Below are 21,311 nucleotides of genomic sequence, written 5' to 3' on the forward strand. Positions count from 1 at the left end.
CATTGGTGCTCTGCAAAAGCCTTGGATGGTTATGATACAACAATGCCTATGTGACTCTGGCAGAGCCCGGCTGCCAAATTCGAAACATCCAGCGATTGCGCCCACAGGAAAGCTGCCAGCCCTGAAAGCCCTACCTGGTTTTCACTGTCCCTTGGAACTGCATTCGCTGCCGCACAGACATTCGCGCTCTGCAAAAACCTTGGTTGGTTATGATGCAACAATGCCTATGTGACTCTGGCAGAGACCGGCTGCCAAATTCCAAACGTCCAGCGATTGCGCCCACACGAAAGCTGCCAGCACTGAAAGCTCGACCTGGTTTTCACTGTCCCTTGGAACTGCATTCGCTGCCGCACAGACATTCGTGCTCTGGAGGAGCTTTGGTTGGTTATGATGCAACAATGCCTATGTGACTCTGGCAGAGCCCGGCTGCCAAATTCGAAACATCCAGCGATTGCGCCCACACGAAACCTGCCAGCCCTGAAAGCCCTACCTGGTTTTCACTGTCCCTTGGAACTGCATTCTCTGCCGCAGAGACATTGGTGCTCTGCAAAAGCCTTGGATGGTTATGATACAACAATGCCTATGTGACTCTGGCAGAGCCCGGCTGCCAAATTCGAAACATCCAGCGATTGCGCCCACAGGAAAGCTGCCAGCCCTGAAAGCCCTACCTGGTTTTCACTGTCCCTTGGAACTGCATTCGCTGCCACACAGACATTCGCGCTCTGCAAGAGCTTTGGTTGGTTATGATGCAACAATGCCTATGTGACTCTGGCAGAGCCCGGCTGCCAAATTCGAAACATCCAGCGATTGCGCCCACACGAAAGCTGCCAGCCCTGAAAGCCCTACCTGGTTTTCAGTGTCCCTTGGAACTGCATTCTCTGCCGCAGAGACATTGGTGCTCTGCAAAAGCCTTGGATGGTTATGATACAACAATGCCTATGTGACTCTGGCAGAGCCCGGCTGCCAAATTCGAAACATCCAGCGATTGCGCCCACAGGACAGCTGCCAGCCCTGAAAGCCCTACCTGGTTTTCACTGTCCCTTGGAACTGCATTCGCTGCCACACAGACATTCGCGCTCTGCAAAAGCCTTGGTTGGTTATGATGTAACAATGCCTATGTGACTCTGGCAGAGCCCGGCTGCCAAATTTGAAACGTCCAGCGATTGCGCCCACACGAAAGCTGCCAGCCCTGAAAGCCCTACCTGGTTTTCACTGTCCCTTGGAACTGCATTCGCTGCCGCACAGACATTCGCTCTCTGGAGGAGCTTTGGTTGGTTATGATGCAACAATGCCTATGTGACTCTGGCAGAGCCCGGCTACAAAATTCGAAACGTCCAGAGATTGTGCCCACACGAAAGCTGCCAGAACTGTACCTGATTTTCACTGTCCCTTTTAACTGTATTTGCTGCTGCACAGACATTCGCGCTCTGCAAAAGCCTTGGTTGGTTATGATGCAACAATGCCTATGTGACCCTGGCAGAGCCCGGCTGCCAAATTCGAAACGTCCAGCGATTACGCCCACAGGAAAGCTGCCATCGCTGAAAGCCCTACCTGGTTTTCACTGTCCCTTGGAACTGCATTCGCTGCTGCAAAGACATTCGCGCTCTGCAAGAGCCTTGCTTCGTTATGATGCAACAATGCCTATGTGACTCTGGCAGAGCCCGGCTGCCAAATTCGAAACGTCCAGCGATTGCGCCCACACGAAAGCTGCCAGCCCTGAAAGCCCTACCTGGTTTTCACTGTCCCTTGGAACTGCATTCGCTGCCGCACAGACATTCGCGCTCTGGAGGAGCTTTGGTTGGTTATGATGCAACAATGCCTATGTGACTCTGGCAGAGCCCGGCTACAAAATGCGAAACGTCCAGAGATTGTGCCCACACGAAAGCTGCCAGAACTGAAATCTGTACCTGATTTTCACTGTCCCTTTTAACTGCATTCGCTGCTGCACAGACATTCGCACTCTGCAAGAGCTTTGGATGGTTATGATGCAACAATACCTATGTGACTCTGGCAGAGCCCGGCTCCCAAATTCGAAACGTCCAGCGATTGCGCCCACACGAAAGCTGCCAGCACTGAAAGCTCGACCTGGTTTTCACTGTCCCTTGGAACTGCATTCGCTGCCGCACAGACATTCGTGCTCTGGAGGAGCTTTGGTTGGTTATGATGCAACAATGCCTATGTGACTCTGGCAGAGCCCGGCTGCCAAATTCGAAACATCCAGCGATTGCGCCCACACGAAACCTGCCAGCCCTGAAAGCCCTACCTGGTTTTCACTGTCCCTTGGAACTGCATTCTCTGCCGCAGAGACATTGGTGCTCTGCAAAAGCCTTGGATGGTTATGATACAACAATGCCTATGTGACTCTGGCAGAGCCCGGCTGCCAAATTCGAAACATCCAGCGATTGCGCCCACAGGAAAGCTGCCAGCCCTGAAAGCCCTACCTGGTTTTCACTGTCCCTTGGAACTGCATTCGCTGCCACACAGACATTCGCGCTCTGCAAAAGCCTTGGTTGGTTATGATGTAACAATGCCTATGTGACTCTGGCAGAGCCCGGCTGCCAAATTCGAAACGTCCAGCGATTGCGCCCACACGAAAGCTGCCAGCCCTGAAAGCCCTACCTGGTTTTCACTGTCCCTTGGAACTGCATTCGCTGCCACACAGACATTCGCGCTCTGCAAAAGCCTTGGTTGGTTATGATGTAACAATGCCTATGTGACTCTGGCAGAGCCCGGCTCCCAAATTCGAAACGTCCCGCGATTGCGCCCACACGAAAGCTGCCAGCCCTGAAAGCCCTACCTGGTTTTCACTGTCCCTTGGAACTGCATTCTCTGCTGAACAGACATTTGTGCTCTGCAAAAGCCTTGGTTGGTTTTGATGCAACAATGCCTATGTCTCTCTGGCAGAGCCCGGCTGCAAAATTCGAAACGTCCAGCGATTGCGCCCACACGAAAGCTGCCAGCACTGAAAGCTCGACCTGGTTTTCACTGTCCCTTGGAACTGCATTCGCTGCCGCACAGACATTCGTGCTCTGGAGGAGCTTTGGTTGGTTATGATGCAACAATGCCTATGTGACCCTGGCAGAGCCCGGCTACAAAATGCGAAACGTCCAGGGATTGTGCCCATACGAAAGCTGCCAGCACTCAAAGCCCTACCTGGTTTTCACTGTCCCTTGGAACTGCATTCGCTGCCAGACAGACATTCGCGCTCTGCAAGAGCTTTGGTTGGTTATGATGCAACAATGCCTATGTGACTCTGGCAGAGCCCGGCTGCCAAATTCGAAACATCCAGCGATTGCGCCCACACGAAATCTGCCAGCCCTGAAAGCCCTACCTGGTTTTCAGTGTCCCTTGGAACTGCATTCTCTGCCGCAGAGACATTGGTGCTCTGCAAAAGCCTTGGATGGTTATGATACAACAATTCCTATGTGACTCTGGCAGAGCCCGGCTGCCAAATTCGAAACATCCAGCGATTGCGCCCACAGGACAGCTGCCAGCCCTGAAAGCCCTACCTGGTTTTCACTGTCCCTTGGAACTGCATTCGCTGCCACACAGACATTCGCGCTCTGCAAAAGCCTTGGTTGGTTATGATGTAACAATGCCTATGTGACTCTGGCAGAGCCCGGCTGCCAAATTTGAAACGTCCAGCGATTGCGCCCACACGAAAGCTGCCAGCCCTGAAAGCCCTACCTGGTTTTCACTGTCCCTTGGAACTGCATTCGCTGCCGCACAGACATTCGCTCTCTGGAGGAGCTTTGGTTGGTTATGATGCAACAATGCCTATGTGACTCTGGCAGAGCCCGGCTACAAAATTCGAAACGTCCAGAGATTGTGCCCACACGAAAGCTGCCAGAACTGTACCTGATTTTCACTGTCCCTTTTAACTGCATTTGCTGCTGCACAGACATTCGCGCTCTGCAAGAGCTTTGGATGGTTATGATGCAACAATGCCTATGTGACTCTGGCAGAGCCCGGCTGCCAAATTCGAAACGTCCAGCCATTGCGCCCACACGAAAGCTGCCAGCCCTGAAAGCGCTACCTGGTTTTCACTGTCCCTTGGAACTGCATTCGGTGCCGCAGAGACATTGGTGCTCTGCAAAAGCCTTGGTTGGTTATGATGCAACAATGCCTATGTGACCCTGGCAGAGCCCGGCTGCCAAATTCAAAACGTCCAGCGATGACGCCCACAGGAAAGCTGCCAGCCCTGAAAGCCCTACCTGGTTTTCACTGTCCCTTGGAACTGCATTCGCTGCCGCACAGACATTCGCGCTCTGCAAAAACCTTGGTTGGTTACGATGCAACAATGCCTATGTGACTCTGGCAGAGCCCGGCTGCCAAATTCCAAACGTCCAGCGATTGCTCCCACAAGAAAGCTGCCAGCACTGAAAGCTCGACCTGGTTTTCACTGTCCCTTGGAACTGCATTCGCTGCCGCACAGACATTCGTGCTCTGGAGGAGCTTTGGTTGGTTATGATGCAACAATGCCTATGTGACTCTGGCAGAGCCCGGCTCCCAAATTCGAAACATCCAGCGATTGCGCCCACACGAAACCTGCCAGCCCTGAAAGCCCTACCTGGTTTTCACTGTCCCTTGGAACTGCATTCTCTGCCGCAGAGACATTGGTGCTCTGCAAAAGCCTTGGATGGTTATGATACAACAATGCCTATGTGACTCTGGCAGAGCCCGGCTGCCAAATTCGAAACATCCAGCGATTGCGCCCACAGGAAAGCTGCCAGCCCTGAAAGCCCTACCTGGTTTTCACTGTCCCTTGGAACTGCATTCGCTGCCACACAGACATTCGCGCTCTGCAAAAGCCTTGGTTGGTTATGATGTAACAATGCCTATGTGACTCTGGCAGAGCCCGGCTGCCAAATTCGAAACGTCCAGCGATTGCGCCCACACGAAAGCTGCCAGCCCTGAAAGCCCTACCTGGTTTTCACTGTCCCTTGGAACTGCATTCGCTGCCGCACAGACATTCGCGCTCTGCAAAAGCCTTGGTTGGTTATGATGCAACAATGCCTATGTGACTCTGGCAGAGCCCGGCTGCCAAATTCGAAACGTCCAGCGATTGCGCCCACACGAAAGCTGCCAGCACTGAAAGCTTGACCTGGTTTTCACTGTCCCTTGGAACTGCATTCGCTGCCGCAGAGACATTGGTGCTCTGCAAAAGCTTTGGATGGTTATGATGCAACAATGCCTATGTGACCCTGGCAGATCCCGGCTGCCAAATTCGAAACATCCAGCGAGTGCGCCCACAGGACAGCTGCCAGCCCTGAAAGCCCTACCTGGTTTTCACTGTCCCTTGGAACTGCATTCGCTGCCACACAGACATTCGCGCTCTGCAAAAGCCTTGGTTGGTTATGATGTAACAATGCCTATGTGACTCTGGCAGAGCCCGGCTCCCAAATTCGAAACGTCCCGCGATTGCGCCCACACGAAAGCTGCCAGCCCTGAAAGCCCTACCTGGTTTTCACTGTACCTTGGAACTGCATTCTCTGCCGAACAGATATTTGTGCTCTGCAAAAGCCTTGGTTGGTTTTGATGCAACAATGCCTATGTCTCTCTGGCAGAGCCCGGCTGCCAAATTCGAAACGTCCAGCGATTGCGCCCACACGAAAGCTGCCAGCACTGAAAGCTCGACCTGGTTTTCACTGTCCCTTGGAACTGCATTCGCTGCCGCACAGACATTTGTGCTCTGGAGGAGCTTTGGTTGGTTATGATGCAACAATGCCTATGTGACCCTGGCAGAGCCCGGCTACAAAATGCGAAACGTCCAGAGATTGTGCCCATACGAAAGCTGCCAGCACTGAAAGCCCTACCTGGTTTTCACTGTCCCTTGGAACTGCATTCGCTGCCGCACAGACATTCGCGCTCTGCAAGAGCTTTGGTTGGTTATGATGCAACAATGCCTATGTGACTCTGGCAGAGCCCGGCTGCCAAATTCGAAACATCCAGCGATTGCGCCCACACGAAAGCTGCCAGCCCTGAAAGCCCTACCTGGTTTTCACTGTCCCTTGGAACTGCATTCTCTGTCGCAGAGACATTGGTGCTCTGCAAAAGCCTTGGATGGTTATGATACAACAATGCCTATGTGACTCTGGCAGAGCCCGGCTGCCAAATTCGAAACATCCAGCGATTGCGCCCACAGGACAGCTGCCAGCCCTGAAAGCCCTACCTGGTTTTCACTGTCCCTTGGAACTGCATTCGCTGCCACACAGACATTCGCGCTCTGCAAAAGCCTTGGTTGGTTATGATGTAACAATGCCTATGTGACTCTGGCAGAGCCCGGCTGCCAAATTTGAAACGTCCAGCGATTGCGCCCACACGAAAGCTGCCAGCCCTGAAAGCCCTACCTGGTTTTCACTGTCCCTTGGAACTGCATTCGCTGCCGCACAGACATTCGCGCTCTGCAGGAGCTTTGGTTGGTTATGATGCAACAATGCCTATGTGACTCTGGCAGAGCCCGGCTGCCAAATTCCAAACGTCCAGCGATTGCGCCCACACGAAAGCTGCCAGCACTGAAAGCTCGACCTGGTTTTCACTGTCCCTTGGAACTGCATTCGCTGCCGCACAGACATTCGTGCTCTGGAGGAGCTTTGGTTGGTTATGATGCAACAATGCCTATGTGACTCTGGCAGAGCCCGGCTACAAAATGCGAAACGTCCAGAGATTGTGCCCACACGAAAGCTGCCAGAACTGAAATCTGTACCTGATTTTCACTGTCCCTTTTAACTGCATTCGCTGCTGCACAGACATTCGCGCTCTGCAATAGCTTTGGATGGTTATGATGCAACAATGCCTATGTGACTCTGGCAGAGCCCGGCTGCCAAATTCGAAACGTCCAGCGATTGCGCCCACAGGAAAGCTGCCAACCCTGAAAGCCCTACCTGGTTTTCACTGTCCCTTGGAACTGCATTCGCTGCCACACAGACATTCGCGCTCTGCAAGAGCTTTGGTTGGTTATGATGCAACAATGCCTATGTGACCCTGGCAGATCCCGGCTGCCAAATCCGAAACGTCCAGCGATTACGCCCACAGGAAAGCTGCCAGCCCTGAAAGCCCTACCTGGTTTTCACTGTCCCTTGGAACTGCATTCGCTGCTGCAAAGACATTCGCGCTCTGCAAGAGCCTTGCTTGGTTATGATGCAACAATGCCTGTGTGACTCTGGCAGAGCCCGGCTCCCAAATTCGAAACGTCCAGCGATTGCGCCCACACGAAAGCTGCCAGCCCTGAAAGCCCTACCTGGTTTTCACTGTCCCTTGGAACTGCATTCGCTGCCGCACAGACATTCGCGCTCTGCAAAAACCTTGGTTGGTTATGATGCAACAATGCCTATGTGACTCTGGCAGAGCCCGGCTGCCAAATTCCAAACGTCCAGCGATTGCGCCCACACGAAAGCTGCCAGCACTGAAAGCTCGACCTGGTTTTCACTGTCCCTTGGGACTGCATTCGCTGCTGCAGAGACATTCGCGCTCTGGAGGAGCTTTGGTTGGTTATGATGCAACAATGCCTATGTGACTCTGGCAGAGCCCGGCTACAAAATGCGAAACGTCCAGAGATTGTGCCCACACGAAAGCTGCCAGAACTGAAATCTGTACCTGATTTTCACTGTCCCTTTTAACTGCATTCGCTGCTGCACAGACATTCGCGCTCTGCAAGAGCTTTGGATGGTTATGATGCAACAATGCCTATGTGACTCTGGCAGAGCCCGGCTGCCAAATTCGAAACGTCCAGCCATTGCGCCCACACGAAAGCTGCCAGCCCTGAAAGCCCTACCTGGTTTTCACTGTCCCTTGGAACTGCATTCGCTGCCACACAGACATTCGCGCTCTGCAAGAGCTTTGGTTGGTTATGATGCAACAATGCCTATGTGACTCTGGCAGAGCCCGGCTGCCAAAGTCGAAACGTCCAGCGATTGCGCCCACACGAAAGCTGCCAGCCCTGAAAGCCCTACCTAGTTTTCACTGTCCCTTGGAACTGCATTCTCTGCCGTAGAGACATTGGTGCTCTGCAAAAGCCTTGGATGGTTATGATACAACAATGCCTATGTGACTCTGACAGAGCCCGGCTGCCAAATTCGAAACATCCAGCGATTGCGCCCACAGGAAAGCTGCCAGCCCTGAAAGCCCTACCTGGTTTTCACTGTCCCGTGGAACTGCATTCGCTGCCGCACAGACATTCGCGCTCTGCAAAAGCCTTGGTTGGTTATGATGTAACAATGCCTATGTGACTCTGGCAGAGCCCGGCTCCCACATTCGAAACGTCCAGCGATTGCGCCCACACGAAAGCTGCCAGCCCTGAAAGCCCTACCTGGTTTTCACTGTCCCTTGGAACTGCATTCGCTGCCACACAGACATTCGCGCTCTGCAAGAGCTTTGGTTGGTTATGATGCAACAATGCCTATGTGACTCTGACAGACCCCGGCTGCCAAATTCGAAACGTCCAGCGATTGCGCCCATACGAAAGCTGCCAGCACTGAAAGCTCGACCTGGTTATCACTGTCCATTGGAACTGCATTCGCTGCCGCAGAGACATTGGTGCTCTGCAAAAGCCTTGGATGGTTATGATGCAACAATGCCTATGTGACTCTGGCAGAGCCCGGCTGCCAAACTCGAAACGTCCAGCGATTGCGCCCACAGGAAAGCTGCCAGCCCTGAAAGCCCTACCTGGTTTTCACTGTCCCTTGGAACTGCATTCGCTGCCACACAGACATTCGCGCTCTGCAAGAGCTTTGGTTAGTTATGATGCAACAATGCCTATGTGACCCTGGCAGATCCCGGCTGCCAAATCCGAAACGTCCAGCGATTACCCCCACAGGAAAGCTGCCAGCCCTGAAAGCCCTACCTGGTTTTCACTGTCCCTTGGAACTGCATTCGCTGCTGCAAAGACATTCGCGCTCTGCAAGAGCCTTGCTTGGTTATGATGCAACAATGCCTGTGTGACTCTGGCAGAGCCCGGCTGCCAAATTCGAAACGTCCAGCCATTGCGCCCACACGAAAGCTGCCAGCCCTGAAAGCGCTACCTGGTTTTCACTGTCCCTTGGAACTGCATTCGCTGCCGCAGAGACATTGGTGCTCTGCAAAAGCCTTGGATGGTTATGATGCAACAATGCCTATGTGACCCTGGCAGATCCCGGCTGCCAAATTCGAAACGTCCAGCGATTGCGCCCACACGAAAGCTGCCAGCCCTGAAAGCCCTACCTGGTTTTCACTGTCCCTTGGAACTGCATTCGCTGCCGCACAGACATTTGCGCTCTGCAAAAGCCTTGGTTGGTTAGGATGCAACAATGCCTATGTGACTCTGGCAGAGCCCGGCTGCCAAATTCGAAACGTCCAGCGATTGCGCCCACACGAAAGCTGCCAGCACTGAAAGCTTGACCTGGTTTTCACTGTCCCTTGGAACTGCATTCGCTGCCGCAGAGACATTGGTGCTCTGCAAAAGCCTTGGTTGGTTATGATGCAACAATGCCTATGTGACTCTGGCAGAGCCCGGCTACAAAATTCGAAACGTCCAGAGATTGTGCTCACACGAAAGCTGCCAGAACTGTACCTGATTTTCACTGTCCCTTTTAACTGCTTTCGCTGCTGCACAGACATTCGCGCTCTGCAATAGCTTTGGATGGTTATGATGCAGCAATGCCTATGTGACTCTGGCAGAGCCCGGCTGCCAAATTCGAAACGTCCAGCCATTGCGCCCACACGAAAGCTGCCAGCCCTGAAAGCGCTGCCTGGTTTTCACTGTCCCTTGGAACTGCATTCGCTGCCGCAGAGACATTGGTGCTCTGCAAAAGCCTTGGTTGGTTATGATGCAACAATGCCTATGTGACTCTGGCAGAGCCCGGCTACAAAATTCGAAACGTCCAGAGATTGTGCCCACACGAAAGCTGCCAGAACTGAAATCTGTACCTGATTTTCACTGTCCCTTTTAACTGCATTCGCTGCTGCACAGACATTCGCGCTCTGCAATAGCTTTGGTTGGTTATGATGCAACAATGCCTATGTGACTCTGGCAGAGCCCGGCTGCCAAATTCGAAACGTCCAGCGATTGCGCCCACAGGAAAGCTGCCAACCCTGAAAGCCCTACCTGGTTTTCACTGTCCCTTGGAACTGCATTCGCTGCCACACAGACATTCGCGCTCTGCAAGAGCTTTGGTTGGTTATGATGCAACAATGCCTATGTGACCCTGGCAGATCCCGGCTGCCAAATCCGAAACGTCCAGCGATTACGCCCACAGGAAAGCTGCCAGCCCTGAAAGCCCTACCTGGTTTTCACTGTCCCTTGGAACTGCATTCGCTGCTGCAAAGACATTCGCGCTCTGCAAGAGCCTTGCTTGGTTATGATGCAACAATGCCTGTGTGACTCTGGCAGAGCCCGGCTCCCAAATTCGAAACGTCCAGCGATTGCGCCCACACGAAAGCTGCCAGCCCTGAAAGCCCTACCTGGTTTTCACTGTCCCTTGGAACTGCATTCGCTGCCGCACAGACATTCGCGCTCTGCAAAAACCTTGGTTGGTTATGATGCAACAATGCCTATGTGACTCTGGCAGAGCCCGGCTGCCAAATTCCAAACGTCCAGCGATTGCGCCCACACGAAAGCTGCCAGCACTGAAAGCTCGACCTGGTTTTCACTGTCCCTTGGAACTGCATTCGCTGCTGCAGAGACATTCGCGCTCTGGAGGAGCTTTGGTTGGTTATGATGCAACAATGCCTATGTGACTCTGGCAGAGCCCGGCTACAAAATGCGAAACGTCCAGAGATTGTGCCCACACGAAAGCTGCCAGAACTGAAATCTGTACCTGATTTTCACTGTCCCTTTTAACTGCATTCGCTGCTGCACAGACATTCGCGCTCTGCAAGAGCTTTGGATGGTTATGATGCAACAATGCCTATGTGACTCTGGCAGAGCCCGGCTGCCAAATTCGAAACGTCCAGCCATTGCGCCCACACGAAAGCTGCCAGCCCTGAAAGCCCTACCTGGTTTTCACTGTCCCTTGGAACTGCATTCGCTGCCGCACAGACATTCGCGCTCTGCAAAAACCTTGGTTGGTTACGATGCAACAATACCTATGTGACTCTGGCAGAGACCGGCTGCCAAATTCCAAACGTCCAGCGATTGCGCCCACACGAAAGCTGCCAGCACTGAAAGCTCGACCTGGTTTTCACTGTCCCTTGGAACTGCATTCGCTGCCGCACAGACATTCGTGCTCTGGAGGAGCTTTGGTTGGTTATGATGCAACAATGCCTATGTGACTCTGGCAGAGCCCGGCTGCCAAATTCGAAACATCAAGCGATTGCGCCCACACGAAACCTGCCAGCCCTGAAAGCCCTACCTGGTTTTCACTGTCCCTTGGAACTGCATTCTCTGCCGCAGAGACATTGGTGCTCTGCAAAAGCCTTGGATGGTTATGATACAACAATGCCTATGTGACTCTGGCAGAGCCCGGCTGCCAAATTCGAAACATCCAGCGATTGCGCCCACAGGAAAGCTGCCAGCCCTGAAAGCCCTACCTGGTTTTCACTGTCCCTTGGAACTGCATTCGCTGCCACACAGACATTCGCGCTCTGCAAGAGCTTTGGTTGGTTATGATGCAACAATGCCTATGTGACTCTGGCAGAGCCCGGCTGCCAAATTCGAAACATCCAGCGATTGCGCCCACACGAAAGCTGCCAGCCCTGAAAGCCCTACCTGGTTTTCAGTGTCCCTTGGAACTGCATTCTCTGCCGCAGAGACATTGGTGCTCTGCAAAAGCCTTGGATGGTTATGATACAACAATGCCTATGTGACTCTGGCAGAGCCCGGCTGCCAAATTCGAAACATCCAGCGATTGCGCCCACAGGACAGCTGCCAGCCCTGAAAGCCCTACCTGGTTTTCACTGTCCCTTGGAACTGCATTCGCTGCCACACAGACATTCGCGCTCTGCAAAAGCCTTGGTTGGTTATGATGTAACAATGCCTATGTGACTCTGGCAGAGCCCGGCTGCCAAATTTGAAACGTCCAGCGATTGCGCCCACACGAAAGCTGCCAGCCCTGAAAGCCCTACCTGGTTTTCACTGTCCCTTGGAACTGCATTCGCTGCCGCACAGACATTCGCTCTCTGGAGGAGCTTTGGTTGGTTATGATGCAACAATGCCTATGTGACTCTGGCAGAGCCCGGCTACAAAATTCGAAACGTCCAGAGATTGTGCCCACACGAAAGCTGCCAGAACTGTACCTGATTTTCACTGTCCCTTTTAACTGTATTTGCTGCTGCACAGACATTCGCGCTCTGCAAAAGCCTTGGTTGGTTATGATGCAACAATGCCTATGTGACCCTGGCAGAGCCCAGCTGCCAAATTCGAAACGTCCAGCGATTACGCCCACAGGAAAGCTGCCAGCCCTGAAAGCCCTACCTGGTTTTCACTGTCCCTTGGAACTGCATTCGCTGCTGCAAAGACATTCGCGCTCTTCAAGAGCCTTGCTTCGTTATGATGCAACAATTCCTATGTGACTCTGGCAGAGCCCGGCTGCCAAATTCGAAACGTCCAGCGATTGCGCCCACACGAAAGCTGCCAGCCCTGAAAGCCCTACCTGGTTTTCACTGTCCCTTGGAACTGCATTCGCTGCCGCACAGACATTCGCTCTCTGGAGGAGCTTTGGTTGGTTATGATGCAACAATGCCTATGTGACTCTGGCAGAGCCCGGCTACAAAATGCGAAACGTCCAGAGATTGTGCCCACACGAAAGCTGCCAGAACTGAAATCTGTACCTGATTTTCACTGTCCCTTTTAACTGCATTCGCTGCTGCACAGACATTCGCACTCTGCAAGAGCTTTGGATGGCTATGATGCAACAATACCTATGTGACTCTGGCAGAGCCCGGCTCCCAAATTCGAAACGTCCAGCGATTGCGCCCACACGAAAGCTGCCAGCACTGAAAGCTCGACCTGGTTTTCACTGTCCCTTGGAACTGCATTCGCTGCCGCACATACATTCGTGCTCTGGAGGAGCTTTGGTTGGTTATGATGCAACAATACCTATGTGACTCTGGCAGAGCGCGGCTGCCAAATTCGAAACATCCAGCGATTGCGCCCACACGAAACCTGCCAGCCCTGAAAGCCCTACCTGGTTTTCACTGTCCCTTGGAACTGCATTCTCTGCCACAGAGACATTGGTGCTCTGCAAAAGCCTTGGATGGTTATGATACAACAATGCCTATGTGACTCTGGCAGAGCCCGGCTGCCAAATTCGAAACATCCAGCGATTGCGCCCACAGGAAAGCTGCCAGCCCTGAAAGCCCTACCTGGTTTTCACTGTCCCTTGGAACTGCATTCGCTGCCGCACAGACATTCGCGCTCTGCAAAAACCTTGGTTGGTTACGATGCAACAATGCCTATGTGACTCTGGCAGAGACCGGCTGCCAAATTCCAAACGTCCAGCGATTGCGCCCACACGAAAGCTGCCAGCACTGAAAGCTCGACCTGGTTTTCACTGTCCCTTGGAACTGCATTCGCTGCCGCACAGACATTCGTGCTCTGGAGGAGCTTTGGTTGGTTATGATGCAACAATGCCTATGTGACTCTGGCAGAGCCCGGCTGCCAAATTCGAAACATCCAGCGATTGCGCCCACACGAAACCTGCCAGCCCTGAAAGCCCTACCTGGTTTTCACTGTCCCTTGGAACTGCATTCTCTGCCGCAGAGACATTGGTGCTCTGCAAAAGCCTTGGATGGTTATGATACAACAATGCCTATGTGACTCTGGCAGAGCCCGGCTGCCAAATTCGAAACATCCAGCGATTGCGCCCACAGGAAAGCTGCCAGCCCTGAAAGCCCTACCTGGTTTTCACTGTCCCTTGGAACTGCATTCGCTGCCACACAGACATTCGCGCTCTGCAAGAGCTTTGGTTGGTTATGATGCAACAATGCCTATGTGACTCTGGCAGAGCCCGGCTCCCAAATTCGAAACGTCCAGCGATTGCGCCCACACGAAAGCTGCCAGCACTGAAAGCTCGACCTGGTTTTCACTGTCCCTTGGAACTGCATTCGCTGCCGCACATACATTCGTGCTCTGGAGGAGCTTTGGTTGGTTATGATGCAACAATACCTATGTGACTCTGGCAGAGCGCGGCTGCCAAATTCGAAACATCCAGCGATTGCGCCCACACGAAACCTGCCAGCCCTGAAAGCCCTACCTGGTTTTCACTGTCCCTTGGAACTGCATTCTCTGCCACAGAGACATTGGTGCTCTGCAAAAGCCTTGGATGGTTATGATACAACAATGCCTATGTGACTCTGGCAGAGCCCGGCTGCCAAATTCGAAACATCCAGCGATTGCGCCCACAGGAAAGCTGCCAGCCCTGAAAGCCCTACCTGGTTTTCACTGTCCCTTGGAACTGCATTCGCTGCCGCACAGACATTCGCGCTCTGCAAAAACCTTGGTTGGTTACGATGCAACAATGCCTATGTGACTCTGGCAGAGACCGGCTGCCAAATTCCAAACGTCCAGCGATTGCGCCCACACGAAAGCTGCCAGCACTGAAAGCTCGACCTGGTTTTCACTGTCCCTTGGAACTGCATTCGCTGCCGCACAGACATTCGTGCTCTGGAGGAGCTTTGGTTGGTTATGATGCAACAATGCCTATGTGACTCTGGCAGAGCCCGGCTGCCAAATTCGAAACATCCAGCGATTGCGCCCACACGAAACCTGCCAGCCCTGAAAGCCCTACCTGGTTTTCACTGTCCCTTGGAACTGCATTCTCTGCCGCAGAGACATTGGTGCTCTGCAAAAGCCTTGGATGGTTATGATACAACAATGCCTATGTGACTCTGGCAGAGCCCGGCTGCCAAATTCGAAACATCCAGCGATTGCGCCCACAGGAAAGCTGCCAGCCCTGAAAGCCCTACCTGGTTTTCACTGTCCCTTGGAACTGCATTCGCTGCCACACAGACATTCGCGCTCTGCAAGAGCTTTGGTTGGTTATGATGCAACAATGCCTATGTGACTCTGGCAGAGCCCGGCTGCCAAATTCGAAACATCCAGCGATTGCGCCCACACGAAAGCTGCCAGCCCTGAAAGCCCTACCTGGTTTTCAGTGTCCCTTGGAACTGCATTCTCTGCCGCAGAGACATTGGTGCTCTGCAAAAGCCTTGGATGGTTATGATACAACAATGCCTATGTGACTCTGGCAGAGCCCGGCTGCCAAATTCGAAACATCCAGCGATTGCGCCCACAGGACAGCTGCCAGCCCTGAAAGCCCTACCTGGTTTTCACTGTCCCTTGGAACTGCATTCGCTGCCACACAGACATTCGCGCTCTGCAAAAGCCTTGGTTGGTTATGATGTAACAATGCCTATGTGACTCTGGCAGAGCCCGGCTGCCAAATTTGAAACGTCCAGCGATTGCGCCCACACGAAAGCTGCCAGCCCTGAAAGCCCTACCTGGTTTTCACTGTCCCTTGGAACTGCATTCGCTGCCGCACAGACATTCGCTCTCTGGAGGAGCTTTGGTTGGTTATGATGCAACAATGCCTATGTGACTCTGGCAGAGCCCGGCTACAAAATTCGAAACGTCCAGAGATTGTGCCCACACGAAAGCTGCCAGAACTGTACCTGATTTTCACTGTCCCTTTTAACTGTATTTGCTGCTGCACAGACATTCGCGCTCTGCAAAAGCCTTGGTTGGTTATGATGCAACAATGCCTATGTGACCCTGGCAGAGCCCGGCTGCCAAATTCGAAACGTCCAGCGATTACGCCCACAGGAAAGCTGCCATCGCTGAAAGCCCTACCTGGTTTTCACTGTCCCTTGGAACTGCATTCGCTGCTGCAAAGACATTCGCGCTCTGCAAGAGCCTTGCTTCGTTATGATGCAACAATGCCTATGTGACTCTGGCAGAGCCCGGCTGCCAAATTCGAAACGTCCAGCGATTGCGCCCACACGAAAGCTGCCAGCCCTGAAAGCCCTACCTGGTTTTCACTGTCCCTTGGAACTGCATTCGCTGCCGCACAGACATTCGCGCTCTGGAGGAGCTTTGGTTGGTTATGATGCAACAATGCCTATGTGACTCTGGCAGAGCCCGGCTACAAAATGCGAAACGTCCAGAGATTGTGCCCACACGAAAGCTGCCAGAACTGAAATCTGTACCTGATTTTCACTGTCCCTTTTAACTGCATTCGCTGCTGCACAGACATTCGCACTCTGCAAGAGCTTTGGATGGTTATGATGCAACAATACCTATGTGACTCTGGCAGAGCCCGGCTCCCAAATTCGAAACGTCCAGCGATTGCGCCCACACGAAAGCTGCCAGCACTGAAAGCTCGACCTGGTTTTCACTGTCCCTTGGAACTGCATTCGCTGCCGCACAGACATTCGTGCTCTGGAGGAGCTTTGGTTGGTTATGATGCAACAATGCCTATGTGACTCTGGCAGAGCCCGGCTGCCAAATTCGAAACATCCAGCGATTGCGCCCACACGAAACCTGCCAGCCCTGAAAGCCCTACCTGGTTTTCACTGTCCCTTGGAACTGCATTCTCTGCCGCAGAGACATTGGTGCTCTGCAAAAGCCTTGGATGGTTATGATACAACAATGCCTATGTGACTCTGGCAGAGCCCGGCTGCCAAATTCGAAACATCCAGCGATTGCGCCCACAGGAAAGCTGCCAGCCCTGAAAGCCCTACCTGGTTTTCACTGTCCCTTGGAACTGCATTCGCTGCCACACAGACATTCGCGCTCTGCAAAAGCCTTGGTTGGTTATGATGTAACAATGCCTATGTGACTCTGGCAGAGCCCGGCTGCCAAATTCGAAACGTCCAGCGATTGCGCCCACACGAAAGCTGCCAGCCCTGAAAGCCCTACCTGGTTTTCACTGTCCCTTGGAACTGCATTCGCTGCCACACAGACATTCGCGCTCTGCAAAAGCCTTGGTTGGTTATGATGTAACAATGCCTATGTGACTCTGGCAGAGCCCGGCTCCCAAATTCGAAACGTCCCGCGATTGCGCCCACACGAAAGCTGCCAGCCCTGAAAGCCCTACCTGGTTTTCACTGTACCTTGGAACTGCATTCTCTGCTGAACAGACATTTGTGCTCTGCAAAAGCCTTGGTTGGTTTTGATGCAACAATGCCTATGTCTCTCTGGCAGAGCCCGGCTGCAAAATTCGAAACGTCCAGCGATTGCGCCCACACGAAAGCTGCCAGCACTGAAAGCTCGACCTGGTTTTCACTGTCCCTTGGAACTGCATTCGCTGCCGCACAGACATTCGTGCTCTGGAGGAGCTTTGGTTGGTTATGATGCAACAATGCCTATGTGACCCTGGCAGAGCCCGGCTACAAAATGCGAAACGTCCAGGGATTGTGCCCATACGAAAGCTGCCAGCACTCAAAGCCCTACCTGGTTTTCACTGTCCCTTGGAACTGCATTCGCTGCCAGACAGACATTCGCGCTCTGCAAGAGCTTTGGTTGGTTATGATGCAACAATGCCTATGTGACTCTGGCAGAGCCCGGCTGCCAAATTCGAAACATCCAGCGATTGCGCCCACACGAAATCTGCCAGCCCTGAAAGCCCTACCTGGTTTTCAGTGTCCCTTGGAACTGCATTCTCTGCCGCAGAGACATTGGTGCTCTGCAAAAGCCTTGGATGGTTATGATACAACAATTCCTATGTGACTCTGGCAGAGCCCGGCTGCCAAATTCGAAACATCCAGCGATTGCGCCCACAGGACAGCTGCCAGCCCTGAAAGCCCTACCTGGTTTTCACTGTCCCTTGGAACTGCATTCGCTGCCACACAGACATTCGCGCTCTGCAAAAGCCTTGGTTGGTTATGATGTAACAATGCCTATGTGACTCTGGCAGAGCCCGGCTGCCAAATTTGAAACGTCCAGCGATTGCGCCCACACGAAAGCTGCCAGCCCTGAAAGCCCTACCTGGTTTTCACTGTCCCTTGGAACTGCATTCGCTGCCGCACAGACATTCGCTCTCTGGAGGAGCTTTGGTTGGTTATGATGCAACAATGCCTATGTGACTCTGGCAGAGCCCGGCTACAAAATTCGAAACGTCCAGAGATTGTGCCCACACGAAAGCTGCCAGAACTGTACCTGATTTTCACTGTCCCTTTTAACTGCATTTGCTGCTGCACAGACATTCGCGCTCTGCAAGAGCTTTGGATGGTTATGATGCAACAATGCCTATGTGACTCTGGCAGAGCCCGGCTGCCAAATTCGAAACGTCCAGCCATTGCGCCCACACGAAAGCTGCCAGCCCTGAAAGCGCTACCTGGTTTTCACTGTCCCTTGGAACTGCATTCGGTGCCGCAGAGACATTGGTGCTCTGCAAAAGCCTTGGTTGGTTATGATGCAACAATGCCTATGTGACCCTGGCAGAGCCCGGCTGCCAAATTCAAAACGTCCAGCGATGACGCCCACAGGAAAGCTGCCAGCCCTGAAAGCCCTACCTGGTTTTCACTGTCCCTTGGAACTGCATTCGCTGCCGCACAGACATTCGCGCTCTGCAAAAACCTTGGTTGGTTACGATGCAACAATGCCTATGTGACTCTGGCAGAGCCCGGCTGCCAAATTCCAAACGTCCAGCGATTGCTCCCACAAGAAAGCTGCCAGCACTGAAAGCTCGACCTGGTTTTCACTGTCCCTTGGAACTGCATTCGCTGCCGCACAGACATTCGTGCTCTGGAGGAGCTTTGGTTGGTTATGATGCAACAATGCCTATGTGACTCTGGCAGAGCCCGGCTGCCAAATTCGAAACATCCAGCGATTGCGCCCACACGAAACCTGCCAGCCCTGAAAGCCCTACCTGGTTTTCACTGTCCCTTGGAACTGCATTCTCTGCCGCAGAGACATTGGTGCTCTGCAAAAGCCTTGGATGGTTATGATACAACAATGCCTATGTGACTCTGGCAGAGCCCGGCTGCCAAATTCGAAACATCCAGCGATTGCGCCCACAGGAAAGCTGCCAGCCCTGAAAGCCCTACCTGGTTTTCACTGTCCCTTGGAACTGCATTCGCTGCCACACAGACATTCGCGCTCTGCAAAAGCCTTGGTTGGTTATGATGTAACAATGCCTATGTGACTCTGGCAGAGCCCGGCTGCCAAATTCGAAACGTCCAGCGATTGCGCCCACACGAAAGCTGCCAGCCCTGAAAGCCCTACCTGGTTTTCACTGTCCCTTGGAACTGCATTCGCTGCCGCACAGACATTCGCGCTCTGCAAAAGCCTTGGTTGGTTATGATGCAACAATGCCTATGTGACTCTGGCAGAGCCCGGCTGCCAAATTCGAAACGTCCAGCGATTGCGCCCACACGAAAGCTGCCAGCACTGAAAGCTTGACCTGGTTTTCACTGTCCCTTGGAACTGCATTCGCTGCCGCAGAGACATTGGTGCTCTGCAAAAGCTTTGGATGGTTATGATGCAACAATGCCTATGTGACCCTGGCAGATCCCGGCTGCCAAATTCGAAACATCCAGCGAGTGCGCCCACAGGACAGCTGCCAGCCCTGAAAGCCCTACCTGGTTTTCACTGTCCCTTGGAACTGCATTCGCTGCCACACAGACATTCGCGCTCTGCAAAAGCCTTGGTTGGTTATGATGTAACAATGCCTATGTGACTCTGGCAGAGCCCGGCTCCCAAATTCGAAACGTCCCGCGATTGCGCCCACACGAAAGCTGCCAGCCCTGAAAGCCCTACCTGGTTTTCACTGTACCTTGGAACTGCATTCTCTGCCGAACAGATATTTGTGCTCTGCAAAAGCCTTGGTTGGTTTTGATGCAACAATGCCTATGTCTCTCTGGCAGAGCCCGGCTGCCAAATTCGAAACGTCCAGCGATTGCGCCCACACGAAAGCTGCCAGCACTGAAAGCTCGACCTGGTTTTCACTGTCCCTTGGAACTGCATTCGCTGCCGCACAGACATTTGTGCTCTGGAGGAGCTTTGGTTGGTTATGATGCAACAATGCCTATGTGACCCTGGCAGAGCCCGGCTACAAAATGCGAAACGTCCAGAGATTGTGCCCATACGAAAGCTGCCAGCACTGAAAGCCCTACCTGGTTTTCACTGTCCCTTGGAACTGCATTCGCTGCCGCACAGACATTCGCGCTCTGCAAGAGCTTTGGTTGGTTATGATGCAACAATGCCTATGTGACTCTGGCAGAGCCCGGCTGCCAAATTCGAAACATCCAGCGATTGCGCCCACACGAAAGCTGCCAGCCCTGAAAGCCCTACCTGGTTTTCACTGTCCCTTGGAACTGCATTCTCTGTCGCAGAGACATTGGTGCTCTGCAAAAGCCTTGGATGGTTATGATACAACAATGCCTATGTGACTCTGGCAGAGCCCGGCTGCCAAATTCGAAACATCCAGCGATTGCGCCCACAGGACAGCTGCCAGCCCTGAAAGCCCTACCTGGTTTTCACTGTCCCTTGGAACTGCATTCGCTGCCACACAGACATTCGCGCTCTGCAAAAGCCTTGGTTGGTTATGATGTAACAATGCCTATGTGACTCTGGCAGAGCCCGGCTGCCAAATTTGAAACGTCCAGCGATTGCGCCCACACGAAAGCTGCCAGCCCTGAAAGCCCTACCTGGTTTTCACTGTCCCTTGGAACTGCATTCGCTGCCGCACAGACATTCGCGCTCTGCAGGAGCTTTGGTTGGTTATGATGCAACAATGCCTATGTGACTCTGGCAGAGCCCGGCTGCCAAATTCGAAACGTCCAGCCATTGCGCCCACACGAAAGCTGCCAGCCCTGAAAGCCCTACCTGGTTTTCACTGTCCCTTGGAACTGCATTCGCTGCCGCAGAGACATTGGTGCTCTGCAAAAGCCTTGGATGGTTATGATGCAACAATGCCTATGTGACCCTGTCAGATCCCGGCTGCCAAATTCGAAACATCCAGCGATTCCGCCCACAGAAAAGGTGCCAGCCCTGAAAGCCCTACCTTGTTTTCACTGTCCCTTGGAACTGCATTCGCTGCCACACAGACATTCGCGCTCTGCAAAAGCCTTGGATGGTTATGATGTAACAATGCCTATGTGACTCTGGCAGAGCCCGGCTCCCAAATTCGAAACGTCCAGCGATTGCGCCCACACGAAAGCTGCCAGCACTGAAAGCTCGACCTGGTTTTCACTGTCCCTTGGAACTGCATTCGCTGCCGCACAGACATTCGCGCTCTGGAGGAGCTTTGGTTGGTTATGATGCAACAATGCCTATGTGACCCTGGCAGAGCCCGGCTACAAAATGCGAAACGTCCAGAGATTGTGCCCACACGAAAGCTGCCAGAACTGAAATCTGTACCTGATTTTCACTGTCCCTTTTAACTGCATTCGCTGCT

This window comes from Mycteria americana, chromosome 20 (assembly GCF_035582795.1).
Source record: "Mycteria americana isolate JAX WOST 10 ecotype Jacksonville Zoo and Gardens chromosome 20, USCA_MyAme_1.0, whole genome shotgun sequence".
In the NCBI taxonomy this organism is placed as follows: Eukaryota; Metazoa; Chordata; class Aves; order Ciconiiformes; family Ciconiidae; genus Mycteria; species Mycteria americana.